A 14,438-nucleotide genomic window follows, 5' to 3' on the forward strand; every position below is an offset into this window, starting at 1 on the left:
AATTCCTAGAACCTGATACTGTCCCTGACATAAAGAAGATGCTCATTAAGAATGGAGTAATCTATATGCCATTAAAATAGACTATTTTGGGAGAACAAAAAATAGGGAGAAAACAAAACACACTCATTTTTGTTCTGTGGCTCAAATCTCAATCTCTTGTGTTCACCATCCACACCTAAGGATTCTGGGAACATCCTTCTATAAATAGTACAGAGAAATGGGTGGGGGTACCTCACTTTACAGATCTGGCTGAGGAAAATGTGGAAAGTAAGATATTCATAAACCCTGCTACCTCGTCATGCAAAGGGGAGTTTTTATGTAATTATTGGGAGACCCCAAGGAAAAGCTTTCTGCAGCATGAAAAAATTTTCTTTATTTTTTATGAAAATTTATATCAGCACATTTTGCCAATGCTTAGGGTGGGAACAGTCTCTTTGAAATATGGTCCCTCACTTCTGGAGGTATCTCACTCAGAATTGCTGCACACATGCCAGCTAAGTGAAAAGGTCCTATTTAAACTCCTGTGGTAGGAACAGTGTCTTTCTTGCCTCTGTGTTCTCAGTGCCTACCACACAATAGGTACTCAGGAAACAGGTGAATAAGTGAAAAAGATGAGCAACTAGAAGAAAATTCTGATTATAGGGCTGTCTTCAAAGACTTTAAGTCATACATAGGACAAAGGTGAACAAGCTTGGGCTGCACAGTGGCAGATAAGGACCTAACCAGTGTGGAGAGTGGGACAAGATCAGAGGAGAAGCTACTGGAGCTAATCCAGCAGGACATGACTATCAGGGTCTACCTGTTTCATTTGGGAAGGCTACCAGGGGGAAGCAGTCTTTGACATGTAGTTTGGTTGAAGGGAGAGGAGATTCCTTGTAAGTGAAATAGAGATGGTATGGGTAGTACAATGAGAATAGAGGAAAGGATAGACAATAGAGAAGGTGGGAGATGGTATGAAGTCTTTCTCAGTCTATTAGAACAGAACCCTGGGACCACCTGAGTTAGGTGCTTCAGAGATCTGACCCCTTCTTCCCTTACTTCCTTCGCCCTCCTCTCTCTCCTCTTCCTTTTCACTTCTCCCTATCAGGTATCAAAAGGAACCCTACCTGCTCTTCTGAAAGTTGTCATGGACACTAAGCACTGGGAGAGCAGAGTAACTCTTGTCTTATTATACCAGTGGCTCCTTTTCCCCAGCTTGACTCATACCACATAAGCCTGCACTCTGACACTTCGTGCACCTCAAATGTGTTTCTTTAAGGTTAACTAACAACTACCCAACCCTACAAACCCTAACCAAGGGCTAAGGACTCTTCTTGGAGGTTCCTTTCTGGATGAACATCCCTGCTTCCTCTCTAGGTCCCCCAGACCACTGCTCATAACACTTGCCTCTTGAAGTTTCAGAGTCCAGTCATTTTCAGTACAACAAAGTTCATCATGCAGTTGGGGACTGACCCACCTGAATTAACACTTTCAGTGGATGAGAGCAGCATCTAGCTTTGCCCATTCCCTGAAGTAAGCCACATTGAAGTCCCTGAGTGGTCCACCATCCTATTAAACTTCCAAGTGGAGTAAGTTTCATGGCAGATCTCAGACATGGGCCTCCTTCCAGTGCCACTCCATTTCTCCCTGGCTCAGGTGTCTATAGTCATGACTCTCTGATTTGATATTTGCTAAGAACTTACTGTGTCCAGGATATAAGAAGTAGTAAGATCCCTGTTTTGTGCTTCAGAACTTTCACTCTAGAGATAATGCAGACACATTACACATTAATAGATAACATAAGACAGTATGTGAAAGATGACCAAACAGAGAGACAGGCAAATTCTGATTGCTGAAAATGGAACTAGTCAGCTTAAATATACCAAACCAAAATTTGATAGTATTTTGAATATTGTTGCTCCTGCTATCATTAGCATCTCATACTAGTCTGGGCACAGAAGCCCATCTCCAAGAATTATCCACCCCTTCTCATTCCCAGTCCCAATTGTTGACCTTATTCCTCTAAGCAATAGATGTTTCCTTTGCTCCTTCCTTCTTCCCTCCCTCCCTTCCATCCTTCCTTCTTTTTTTCCTTCCTTCCTTCCTTCCTTCCCTTCTTTCTTTATTTCTGGCTGTCTGTCTTCTTCTTCTTTTTTTTTTTTTTTTTTTTTTTTTTTTTTGTACTTGATTTTCTTCTAAGAATATCCTCCCCTCTACTCTTTACCTTTGGAAAATCTTCCAAGCACCAATATGAGCCCTATGTCCTCTGAAATGCAGTCCTTGATAATGTCTGACCAAGAGAAGCTTCCAGAGGCTTTATTGCTTGTCATACATGTAATTCATTATTGTGCATATTTTTATGTGAGATTGAAGACATTTCAAGCATGAGGATATGTCTCATATATTTCCTATCCTTTTTCAGTGTATGTAGTAGGTCAATGCACATACCAGTTATTAGGTCTTCAAAAATCCCTGCAGTAGATGGCTTTTATGATATTGAGGTATGTTGCCTCTATCCCTGTATTTTGAAGAGTTTTTTTTTTTTTTTTTTTAAGATTTTATTTATTTATTTCAGAGAGAATGAGTGAGAGAGAGCACGAGAGAGGAGAAGGTCAAAGGGAGAAGCAGACTCCCCAAGGAACTGGGAGCCCAATGCGGGACTCGATCCTGGAAGTCCGGAATCATGACCTGAGCTTAAGGCAGTCGCTCAACCAAATGAGTCACCTAGGTGAAGAGGTTTTTTTTTTTTTTTTTTTTTTTTTTTTAAAAAGTTTATTGCTATGCATTGCGCTTTTTTTTTTTTTTTTTAAAGATTTTATTTATTTATTTGACAGAGCGAGATCACAAGTAGGCAGAAAGGCAGGCAGAGAGAGAGAGGAGGAAGCAGGCTCCCTGCTGAGCAGAGAGCCCGATGCGGGACTCGATCCCAGGACCCTGAGATCATGACCTGAGCCGAAGGCAGTGGCTTAACCCACTGAGCCACCCAGGCGCCCCTAGGTGAAGAGTTTTAATCAGCAAAGGATGCTGTGTTTTGTCAAATGCTTTTTTTCCATCAATTAAGAGGATCATATAGTTCTTGTCTTTTCTTTTGTTAATGTGATCCATCATGTTGATTGATTCGCAAATGTTGAACCATCCTTTCATCCCAGGAATAAACCCCACCTGGTCATGGTACTAACGTGGTCATGGTTAACGTACTGTTGAATCCTATTGGCTAGTATCCTGTTAAGTGTTTTTTGGCATCCATATTCATCAGGGATATTGGTCTATAATTCTCCTTTCTGAGGGGCTCTTTGTCTGGTTTTGGGATCAGAGTAATGCTAGTTTCATAGAAGGAGTTTGGAAATTTGCCTTCCATTTCAACTTTTTGGGAACAATTTCAGTAGAATAGATATAATTTCTTTTTTAAAATGTTTGGTAGAATTCCCTTGGAAAAATATCTGGTCCTGGGCTCTTGATTTTTGGGAGGTTTTTGATTACTCTTTCAATTTTCTTGACGATTATTGGTCTGTTCAGATTGTCTGTTTCTTCCTGTTTCAATCTTGGTAGTTTATAAGTGTCCAGGAATGCGTCCATTTCTTCCAGATTGCCTAATTTGTTGGCATATAGCTGTGGTAATAAGTTCTAATAATTTTCTCTAGTTCCTTGATATTGGTCATGATTTCTTCCCTTTCATTCATGATTTTATAAATCTGGGTCCTTTCTCTTTACTTTTGCATAAGTCTGGCCAGAGTTTATTGATTGTATTAATTCTTTCAAAGAACCAGCTTCTAGTATTGTTGATCTGTTCTACTGTTCCTCTTGTTTCTATTTCATTGATTTCTGCTCTAATATTCATTATTTCTCTTCTCCTGGTTGATTTAGGCTTTATTTGCTATTCTTTCTCCAGATCTTTTATTTAGGTTTAAGGATAGCTTGTGCATTTGGGATTTTTCTAATTTTTTTTATTTTTTTAATTAACATACAATGTATTATTAGCCCCGGGGGTACAGGTCTGTGAATTGCCAGGCTTACACACTTCACAGCACTCACCATCATGCATACCTTCCCCAATGTCCAAAACCCAACCACCCTCTCCCTACCCCCTTCCACCCAGCCACCCTCAGTTTGTTTTGTGAGATTAAGAGTCTCTTATGGTTTCTCTCCCTCCTGATTCCATCTTGTTTAATGTTTTCCTATCCTAACCCCCAATCCCCCTTGAATACCTCTCAACTTCCTCATATCAGGGAGAAAATATAGTAATTGTCTTTCTCTGATTGACTTATTTCACTCAGCATAATACCCTATAGTTCCATCCACGTCATCAAAAATGGCAAGATTTCATTTCTTTTGATGGCTGCATAGTATTCTAATATATATATATGTATATATATATATATACATACACACACTACTTCTTCTTTATCCATTCAAATGTTGATGGACATCTAGGATCTTTCCATAGTTTGGTTTCTGTGGACATTGCTGCTATAAACATTCGAGTGCACGTGCCCCTTTGAATCACTACAATTGTATCTTTAGGGTGAATACCCAGTAGTGCGATTGCTCAGTCATTGGGTAGCTCTGTTTTCAACCTTTTGAAGAACCTCCATGCTGTTTTCCAGAGTGGTTGCATCATCTTGCATTCCCACAAACAGTTTAGGAGGGTTCCCCCATCCTCACCAGCATCTGTCATTTCCTGACTTATTAATTTTAGCCATTCTGACAGATGTGAGGTGGTATCTCATTGTGGTTTTGATTTCTATTTCCCTGATGCTGAGTGATGTGGAGCACTTTTTCATGTGTCTGTTGGCCATCTGGATATCTTCTTTGTAGAAATGTCTGTTCATGTCCTCTGCCCATTTCTTGATTGGATTATTTGTTCTTTGGGTGTTGAGTTTGATAAGTTCTTTATAGATTTTGGATACTAGCCCTTTATCTAATATGTAGTTTGCAAATATCTCCTCCCATTCTTTCAGTTGTCTTTTGGTTTTGCTGACTGTTTCCTTTGCTGTGAAGAAGCTTTTGATCTTGATGAAGTCACAATAGTTCATTTTTGCCCTTGTTTACCTTGCCTTTGGCAGTGTTTCAAGAAGTTCCTGCAGCTGAGGTCAAAGAGGTTGCTGCCTGTGTTCTCCTCAAGGATTTTGATGTTTTCCTTTCTCACACTGAGGTCCTCAATCCATTTTGAGTTTATTTTCATGTGTTGTGGGAGGAAATGGTCCAGTTTCATATTTCTGCATATGGTTGTCCAATTTTCCCACCACCATTTGTTGAATAGACTGTTTGTTTTTGTTTTTTATTGGACATTCGTTATTGCTTTGTCGAAGATTAATTGACCATAGAGTTGAGGGTCTATTTCTGGGCTCTCTATTCTGTTCCATTGATCTATGTGTCTGTTTTTGTGCCAGTATCCATAGTGTCTTGATAATGAAAGCTTTGTAATAGAGCTTGAAGTCCAGAATTGTGATGCCACCGACTTTGGCTTTCTTTTTCAATATTCCTCTGGCTATTTGAAGTCTTTTCTGTTTCCATATAAATCTTGGAATTATTTGTTCAATTTCTTTGCAAAAAATTAAGGTATTTTGAAAGGAATTGCATTAACCATGTAGATTGCTTTAGGTAGCATAGACATTTTCACAATATTTATTCTTCCAATCCAGAAGCATGGAACATTATTCCATTTCTTTGTGTTCTTCCTCAAATTCTTTCATGAGTACTTTATAGTTTTCTAAGTATATATTCTTTGCCTCTTTGGTTAGGTTTATTCCTGGGTATCTTATGGTTTGGGTGCAATTGTAAGTGGGATTGACTCCTTAATTTCTCTTTCTTCTGTCTTGTTGTTGGTGTAAAGAACTGCAACTGATTTCTGTACATTGATTTTATATCCTGACACTTCACTGAATTCCTGTACAAGTTCTAGCAGTTTTGGAGTGCAGTCTTTTGAGTTTTCCACATAAAGTATCATATCATCTGCAAAGAGTGATAGTTTGACTTCTTCTTTGCCAACTTGGATGCCTTTAATTTCTTTTTGTTGTCTGATTGCTGAGACTAGGACTTCTAGTACTATGTTGAATAGCAGTGGTGATAATGGACATCCCTGACATGTTCCTGACCTTTGCGGAAAAGCTCTGTTTTTCTCCATTGAGAATGATATTCGTGGTGGGTTTTTCATAGATGGCTTTGATGGTATTGAGGTATGTGCCCGCTATCCCTACACTCTGAAGGGTTTTGATCAAGAAAGGATGCTGTACTTTGTCAAATGCTTTTTCAGCATCTATCCAGAGTATCATATGGTTCTTCTTCTTTCTTTTATTAATGTATTGTATCACATTGATTGATTTGCAGATGTTAAACCAAATTTGCATCCCAGAAATAAATCCGACTTGGTCGTGGTGAATGATCCTTTTAATGTACTGTTGGATCCTATTGGCTAGTATTTTAGTGAGAATTTTCACATCTGTGTTCATCAAGGATATTAGTTGTAATTCTCTTTTTTGATGGGATCCTTGTCTGGCTTTGGGATCAAGGTAATGCTGGCTTCATAAAATGAGTTTGGAGTTTTCCTTCCATTTCTATTTTTTGGAACAGTTTCAGGAGAATAGGAATTAATTCTTCTTTAAATGTTTGGTAGAATTCCCTGGGAAAGCTGTCTGGCCCTGGGCTCTTATTTGTTGTGAGATTTTTGATGACTGTTTCAATCTCCTTATGGATTATGAGTATGTTCAGGTTTTCTATTTCTTCCTGGTTTAGTTGTGGTAGTTTATATGTCTCTAGGATTGCATCCATTTCTTCCAGATTGTCAAATTGGCTGGTGTATAGTTGCTCAGAATATGTTCTTATAATTATTTGATGTTGGTTGTGATCTCTCCTCTTTCATTCATGATTTAATTAATTTGGATCCTTTCTCTTTTCTTTTTGATATGTCCAGCCATGGGTTGATGAAACTTACTAATTCTTTCAAAGAACCAGCTCCTAGTTTCGTTGATTTATTCTATTGTTTTTTGGGTTTCCGTTTCAATGATTTCTGCTCGATCTTTATGATTTCTATTCTCCTGCTGCGTTTAGTATTTCTTTGGTGTTCTTTCTCCAGCTCCTTTAGGTCCAGGGTTAGGTTGTGTATTTGAGACCTTTCTTGCTTCTTGAGAAACACTTGTATTACTATATATTTCCTCTCAGGACTGCCTTTGCTGTGTCCCACAGATTTTGAACTGTTGTTTTTGTTTTTGTTTTTAATTTATTTTTTATTTATTTTCAGCATAACAGTATCCATTATTTTTGCACCACACCCAGTGTTCCATGCAATCCATGCCCTCTCTAATACCCACCACCTGGTTCCCCCAACCTCCCACCCCCCCACCACTTCAAACCCCTCAGATTGTTTTTCAGAGTTCATAGTCTCTCATGGTTCCCCTCCTCTTCCAATTTCCCCCAACTCCCTTCTCCTCTCTAACTCCCATTGTCCTCCATGCTATTTGTTATGCTCCTCAAATAAAGGAAACCATATGATAATTGGCTCTCTCTGCTTGACTTATTTCACTCAGCATAATCTCTTCCAGTCCCGTCCATGTTGCTACAAAAGTTGGGTATTCATCCTTTCTGATGGAGGCATAATACTCCATAGTGTATATGGACCACATCTTCCTTATCCATTCATCTGTTGAAGGGTGCCACAGGCTTGCCACAGTTTGGCGACCGTGGCCATTGCTGCTATAAACATTGGGGTACAGATGGCTCCTCTGTACAGACAAAAGATTGATATCCAGGATCTATAAAGAACTCCTCAAACTCAACATACACAAAACAGATAATCATATAAAAAAAAATGGGCAGAAGATATGGACAGACACTTCAAATAGCTATCAGACACATGAAAAAATGTTTATCATCACTAGCCATCAGGGAGATTCAAATTAAAATCACATTGAGATGTCACCTTACACCAGTTAGAATGGCCAAAATTAGCAAGAGAGGAAACAACATGTGTTGGTGAGGATGTGGAGAAAGGAGAACTCTCTTCCACTGTTGGTAGGAATGCAAGTTGGTGCAGCATCTTTGGAGAACAATGTGGATATTCCTCAAGAAATTACAAATAGAGCTTCCCTATGACCCTGCCATTGTACTCCTGGGTATTTACCCCAAAGATACAGATGTAGTGAACTGTTGTGTTTTCATTATCATTTTTTTCCATGAATTTTTTCTATTCTTCTTTAATTTCCTGGTTGACCAATACATTCTTTAGAAGGATGCTCTTTCGCCTCCATGTATTTGGATTCTTTAAAATTTCCTCTTGTTATTGAGTTCTAGCTTCAGAGCATTTTTGTCTAAAAATAAGCAGGGAATGATCCCATCTTTTGGTACTGGTTGAGCCTTGATTTGTGGCCCAGGATTCCATGTGTCCTAGGGAACAATGTGTATTCTGTTGCTTTGGAATGGAATGTTCTGAATATACCTTTGATGTCCATCTGGCCCCATTTGTCATTTAAGGCCTTTATTTCCTTTTGATCTTTTGCTTGGATGATCTGTCCATTTCAGTGAGGGAGGTGTTAAAGTCCCCTACTATTATTGTATTATGGTCAATTTGTTTCTTTGATTTTGTTATTAATTGGTGTATATATTTGGCTGCTCCCATATTTGGGGCATCCATATTTAAAATTGTTAGATCTTCTTGTTGGACAGACCCTTTGAGTATGATATAGTGTCCTTCCTCTTTTCTTAATTATAGTCTTTGGCTTAAAATCTAATTGATCTGATACAAGGATTGCCACCCCAGCTTTCTTTTGATGTCCATTAGCACATTAAATTGTTTTCCACCCCCTCACTTTAAATCTGGAGGTGTGTTTGGGGCTAAAATGAGTTTCTTGTAGACAACATATTGATTGGTTTTGTTTTTATATCCATTCTGATATCTTGTGTCTTTTGATTGGGGCATTTAACCCATTTACATTCAGGGTAACTATTAAGAGATATGAATTTAATGCCATTGCATTGCCTGTAAGATGATTATTACTGTATATTATCTCTGTTCCTTTTAGGCTATCTCTTTGCTTAGAGGACAACTTTCAATATTTCCTGTAGAGCTAGTTTGGTGTTTAAAAACTCTTTTAGTTTTTGTTTGTCCTGGAAGTTTTTTATCTCTCCTTCTATTTTCAATGATAACCTAGCTGGACATAGTATTATTGCCTACATGTTTTTCTCATTTATTCCTCTGAATATATCATGCCAGTTCTTTCTGGCCTGCCAGGTCTCTGTAGATAAATCCACTGCCAATCTAATATTTTTACCATTGTATGTTACAGACTCTTGGCCTGAGCTGATTTTAGGATTTTCACTTTGTCACTAAGACTTGTAATTTTACTATTAGATGATGGGGTGTGGACCTATTCTTAGTGATTTTGAGGGGGGTTCTCTGCACCTCCTGGATTTTGATGCTTGCTCCTTTTGCCATATTAGGGAAATTCCCTGCAATAACTCACTCCAATATACCTTCTACCCCCCTCTCTCTTTCTCCTTTTTCTGGAATCCCAATTATTCTAATGTTGTTTCATCTTATGGTATCACTTATCTCTCGAATTCTCCCCTCACGGTCCAGTAGTTATTTATCTCTCTTTTGCTCAGCTTCTTTATTCTCCATCATTTGGTCTTCTGTATCACTAATTCTCTATTCTGCCTCATTTATCCTAACCGTATGAGCCTCCATTTTTTATTGCACTTCATTAATAGCTTTTTTATATCAGCTTGGTTAAATTTTAGTTCTTTTCTTTCTCCAGAAAGGGCTTTTATTTCTCCAGACAGGACTTCACTAATGTCTTCCATGCCTTTTTCAAAACCAGCTAGCACCTTGAGAATCCTTTTGAATTCTAGATCTGACATATTACCAATGTCCATATTGATTAGGTTCCTAGCCTTAGGTACTGCCTGTTGTTCTTTTTTGTGTGTGTGTGTGGTGTTTTTCCTCCTTGTCATTTTACCCAGATAAGAATGAACAAGAAAACGAAATACTAAGAGGGTGGCAAAGACCCCAGAAAAATGTGCTTTAACCAAATCAGAAGAGACCCCAGGGCGGGGAGAGAAAGGTGGTAAAAAGAAGTTTAAAAAGTTTAAAAAAAGAAAAAGAAAAAAATATATATATTTGACTGGTGAATAGAACAGAGCCACCCACTTAATTTTGGAAGTATTTTTGTCTCTTAGAAGAAACTACCTCCCAAAATTTTAAGCAAAGAAAACCTTTATATATTTATACAAAAATAAGGGTAAACATGATGAAGGGTAGGAATATGACTGTAAAGATAAAAATTTAAAAAAAATTCTAAAAAATGGAGTTGATAAATTGGTTGAAAAAAAAAAAAAAAAAAGAAAAAGAAACTGGAGAGAATTTGCTCGTGATGGAGAGTAGAACAATGCCCTGTGCTAGATTTAGGGTATATTTTGATCTATTAGAAGTTGTATCCCAAAATTCTTAGAAGAAAAATCCCTTTGTGTATACAAAAAATCAGGTTAGATACAATTAAGGATAAAATATGACTACAATAATGAAGATTCAAAAAGATTTTTTAAATGAAATGTATTGTTAAGATAAACTAGTTTAAAAAAGTTAAAAGAGGAAAGAGTAAAAGTTAAAAAAATTAGAATAAGTAAAAAATAAAGTTAAAAAAATTAATTAACTTTGCAAGACTAAAGAATCATGGGGGGGGGCATGAATTCCATGCTTTTCTTTCCCCTCCTCTGGAATTCCACTGTTCTCCCTCATAAATGAGGTTGGTCTTGGCTGGATTTCTTGTGATCTTCTGGGGCAGGGGCTGTTTCAGTGATTCTCAAGTGTCTTTGCCTGAGGTGGAATTATACTGCCCTTGCCAGGGACCGGGCTAAGTAATCTGATCCGGTTTGCTCTCAGGAGCTTTTGTTCCATGAACACTTTCCTTAGATTTATGGAGGATGGGAATGAAAATGGCAGCCTGCCAATTTCTGGCCCAGAGGAGCCGAGAGCTCAGGGCCCCACTCTTCAGTGTGCTCTTGGAGAAAAACTCTCAATCACTCCTGTCTCCCTGGCCTCTGGTTGCACTCTGAGCTCACCCGGCCTGTGATGAGCATCTCTGTCTCTGGCACACAGCCCCATTTGGAGTCTCCAAACCCAGCAGATCCCTGCTGCTCTTCCAGGGGGGTCTCCCCAGATCTGTCACTTTGGGGGTCCCTGCTCAAAGAACAGTGTCCTAACTGTGCTATGGATCACAGTTTAAGATAACCCTGAGTTGAGAGCTCACTCCTCAGCTCCTTCTCTATAGCCAGCTTCCCTGCTCTAATACTTGTGAGCTCTGTGATACTCAGACACCCCCAATCCTTCTGTGACCCCGTGGGTCCTGAGACCACACTACCACATTGTAGTTTGATGTTCCAATGTTGGGGTCATAGATATTTACAGTTGTTAGTTTTTCTTGTTGGATAGACACTTTAAGTATGATATAATGTCCATTTACATCACCTACTACAGTCTTTGGTTTAAAATCTAATTTCTCTGATACAGGAATTGCTACTCCAACTTTCTTTTGAAGTCCGTTAGCATGATAAATTGTTCTCCATCCCCTCACTCTCAATCTGGAGGAGGCTTTATGTTCAAAATTTGTCTCTTCTAGACAGCATATGGATGGGTCCTGCTTTTTTTATCCAATCTAAAACTGTGTTCCCTTTTATGGGAGCATTCATCCTGTTCACATTGAGAGTAACTATTGAAAGATATGTTTTGTTGACTGTTTCCTTTGCTGTGCAGAAACATTTTATCTTGACCAAGTCCCAAAAGTTCATTTTTGCCTTTTTTTTTTTTCCTTTGCCTTTGGAGACATGCCTTGAAAGAAGTTGCTGTGGTCGATGTTGAAGATGTTACTTCCTATGTTCTCCTCTAGGATTTTGATAGATTTTTGCCTCCAATTGAGGTCTTTTATCCATATTGAGTTATCTTTAAAAATGAATCTTGGAATACTACATCCAAAACTAATGATGTACTGTATGGTGACTAACATAAATAAACAAACAAACAAATAAATAAATAAATAAATAAATTTATGTGTCATCATTACTCATTACTTTAGTATCTGTAAAGTCCCTGCTTCTATATATTGTCTCTGTAAACTTCTGGTCTATATTAGTTTTGAGGCCTTTCTTCTTTTATAGAATTCCCTTTAATATTTATTGTAAAGCCATCTATGAGAAGCCCATAGTGAATATCATTCTCAATGGGGAAAAGATGGAGCGCTTTTCCCTTAAGATCAGGAATGTGACAGGGATGTCCACTGTAACCACTACTGTTCAACAGTCTTAGCCTCAGCAATCAGACAACAACAACAACAAAAAAAAAAAAATAAAAGGCATTCAATTTGCAAAGAGGAAGTCAAACTCTCTCTCTTTGCCAATGACATGATATTTTATGTGGAAAACCCAAAAGACTCCACCTCCAAATTACTAGAACTCATACAACAATTCAGCAACATGAAAGTATAAAAAATCAATACACAGAAATCAGTTGGCATTTCAATGCACTATCAATGTGACTGAAGAAAGAAAAATTAAAGAATTGGTCCCATTTATGATAGCAGTAAAAAACATAAAATAGCTAGGAATAAACCTAACAAACAAAGAGCTAAAGGATCTATAGTCTAGAAACTAAAGAACACTTATGAAAGAAGTTGAGGAAGACACAAAGAGAAGGAAAACATTCCATGCTCATGGGCTAGAAGAAAAAATATTATTAAAATGTCTGTGCTGCCCAGAGCAATTTAACTTTCAGTGCAATCCCTTTCAAAATACCATCAACATTTTTCACAGAGCTGTAACAGACAATCCTAAAATTTGTATGGAACCAAAAAGACCCAGAATCATCAGGGTATTGTTGAAAAAGAAAACCAAAACTAGGGGTATCACAATGCTAGACTTCAAGCAATATTACAAATCTGTGATCATCAAGACAGCATAATATTGACACAAAAATAGACACATAGGTCAATGGAAAAAAATACAGAGCCCAGAAATAATCCTTTAACTCTATGGCCAACTAATCTTCAACAAAGCAGGAAAGAATATCCAATGGAAAAAAGAGAGTCTCTTCAATAAATGGTGCTGGGAAAATTGGACAGCCACATGCAGAAGAAAGAAAGTGGACCATTCTTTTATACCATACACAAAGATAAACTCACGTGTTTGAAACATTTCACGTGATGTTGAAAAATGTTCAACATCACTAGCTATCAGGGAAATACAAATCAAAACCACAATGAGATACCATCTTACATCAGTTAGAATGGCCAAAATTAACAAGACAGGAAACAAATTTTGGAGAGGATGTGGAGAAAGGGGAACCCTCTTACACTGTTGGTGGGAATGCAAGCTGGTATAGCCACTTAGGGAAAACGTATGGAGTCTCCTCAAGATGTTAAAAATAGAGTTACCCCTATGACCCAGCAATTGCACTACTAGGTATTTACCTCAAAGATACAGACATAGTGAAAAGAAGGGGCACATGTACCCTAATGTTCATAGCAGGAATGTCCACAGTAGCTAAACTGTGGAAGGAGCCAAGACACCCTTCAACAGATGAACAGATAAAGATGTGGTCCATATATGCAATGGAATATTATTTAGCCATCAGAAAAGATGAATACCCACCATTTGTATCAACATGTTTGGAGCTGGAGGGGATTATGCTAAGTAAAATAGACCAAGTGGAGAGAGACAATTATCATATGGTTTCATATCATATGGTTCCATCATATGTGGAACATAAGGAATAGCTTGAAGGGCATTAGGAGAAGGAAGGGAGAAATAAAGAGTGAGGAATTAGAGGAGAGAAAAACCGTGAGAGACAATAGACTACAGGAAACAAACTGAGGGTTTTAGAAGGGAAGAGAGTGAGGAGATAGGCTAGCTCAGTGATGGGTACTAAGGAGGTTACATATTGCATGGAGCACTGGGTATTACATGCAAATGAATCATGGAACACTACATCAAAAACTAATGATGTACTGTATGGTGACTAACACAACATAATAAAGTTTAAAAAAAAAAAGAATTAACCAAGATTCATGAACTATTTGTAGAAAGTTCAGGTATAATTTTCAAAAAGTTTTTGCCTGAAGGAGAAAGAAATTTGAGGATGAGTTGGGGCAATGTCACAAGGGAAAAGGAAAAGGAGACCAATAGAGGGATGGAATATGCATTACCCTGGTAACTTGTCTGGACCCCAAAGAAAGTCTAAGTTCAAGTTCCAGCAGAGCTATATAGGATTTGTCTGAGAAATGGTGTCAGAGTATGAGGCAGAGCCGTTTTCTTCCCCCTCCTCCTATCACCAACCATGTGACTAGCACGAATTTGATTTCCAAAATCTCTAGGCATCAAGAGAATGAATAGTGGTGGAAAAAAAAAAATTCTGGGATGCAAGTAGGCAAGGAAGAGTCTAGAATGGGATGGTGAACAAATTTCTTATTTTAGTTTTT

Source organism: Mustela lutreola, chromosome 10 (genome assembly GCF_030435805.1).
Source record: "Mustela lutreola isolate mMusLut2 chromosome 10, mMusLut2.pri, whole genome shotgun sequence".
In the NCBI taxonomy this organism is placed as follows: Eukaryota; Metazoa; Chordata; class Mammalia; order Carnivora; family Mustelidae; genus Mustela; species Mustela lutreola.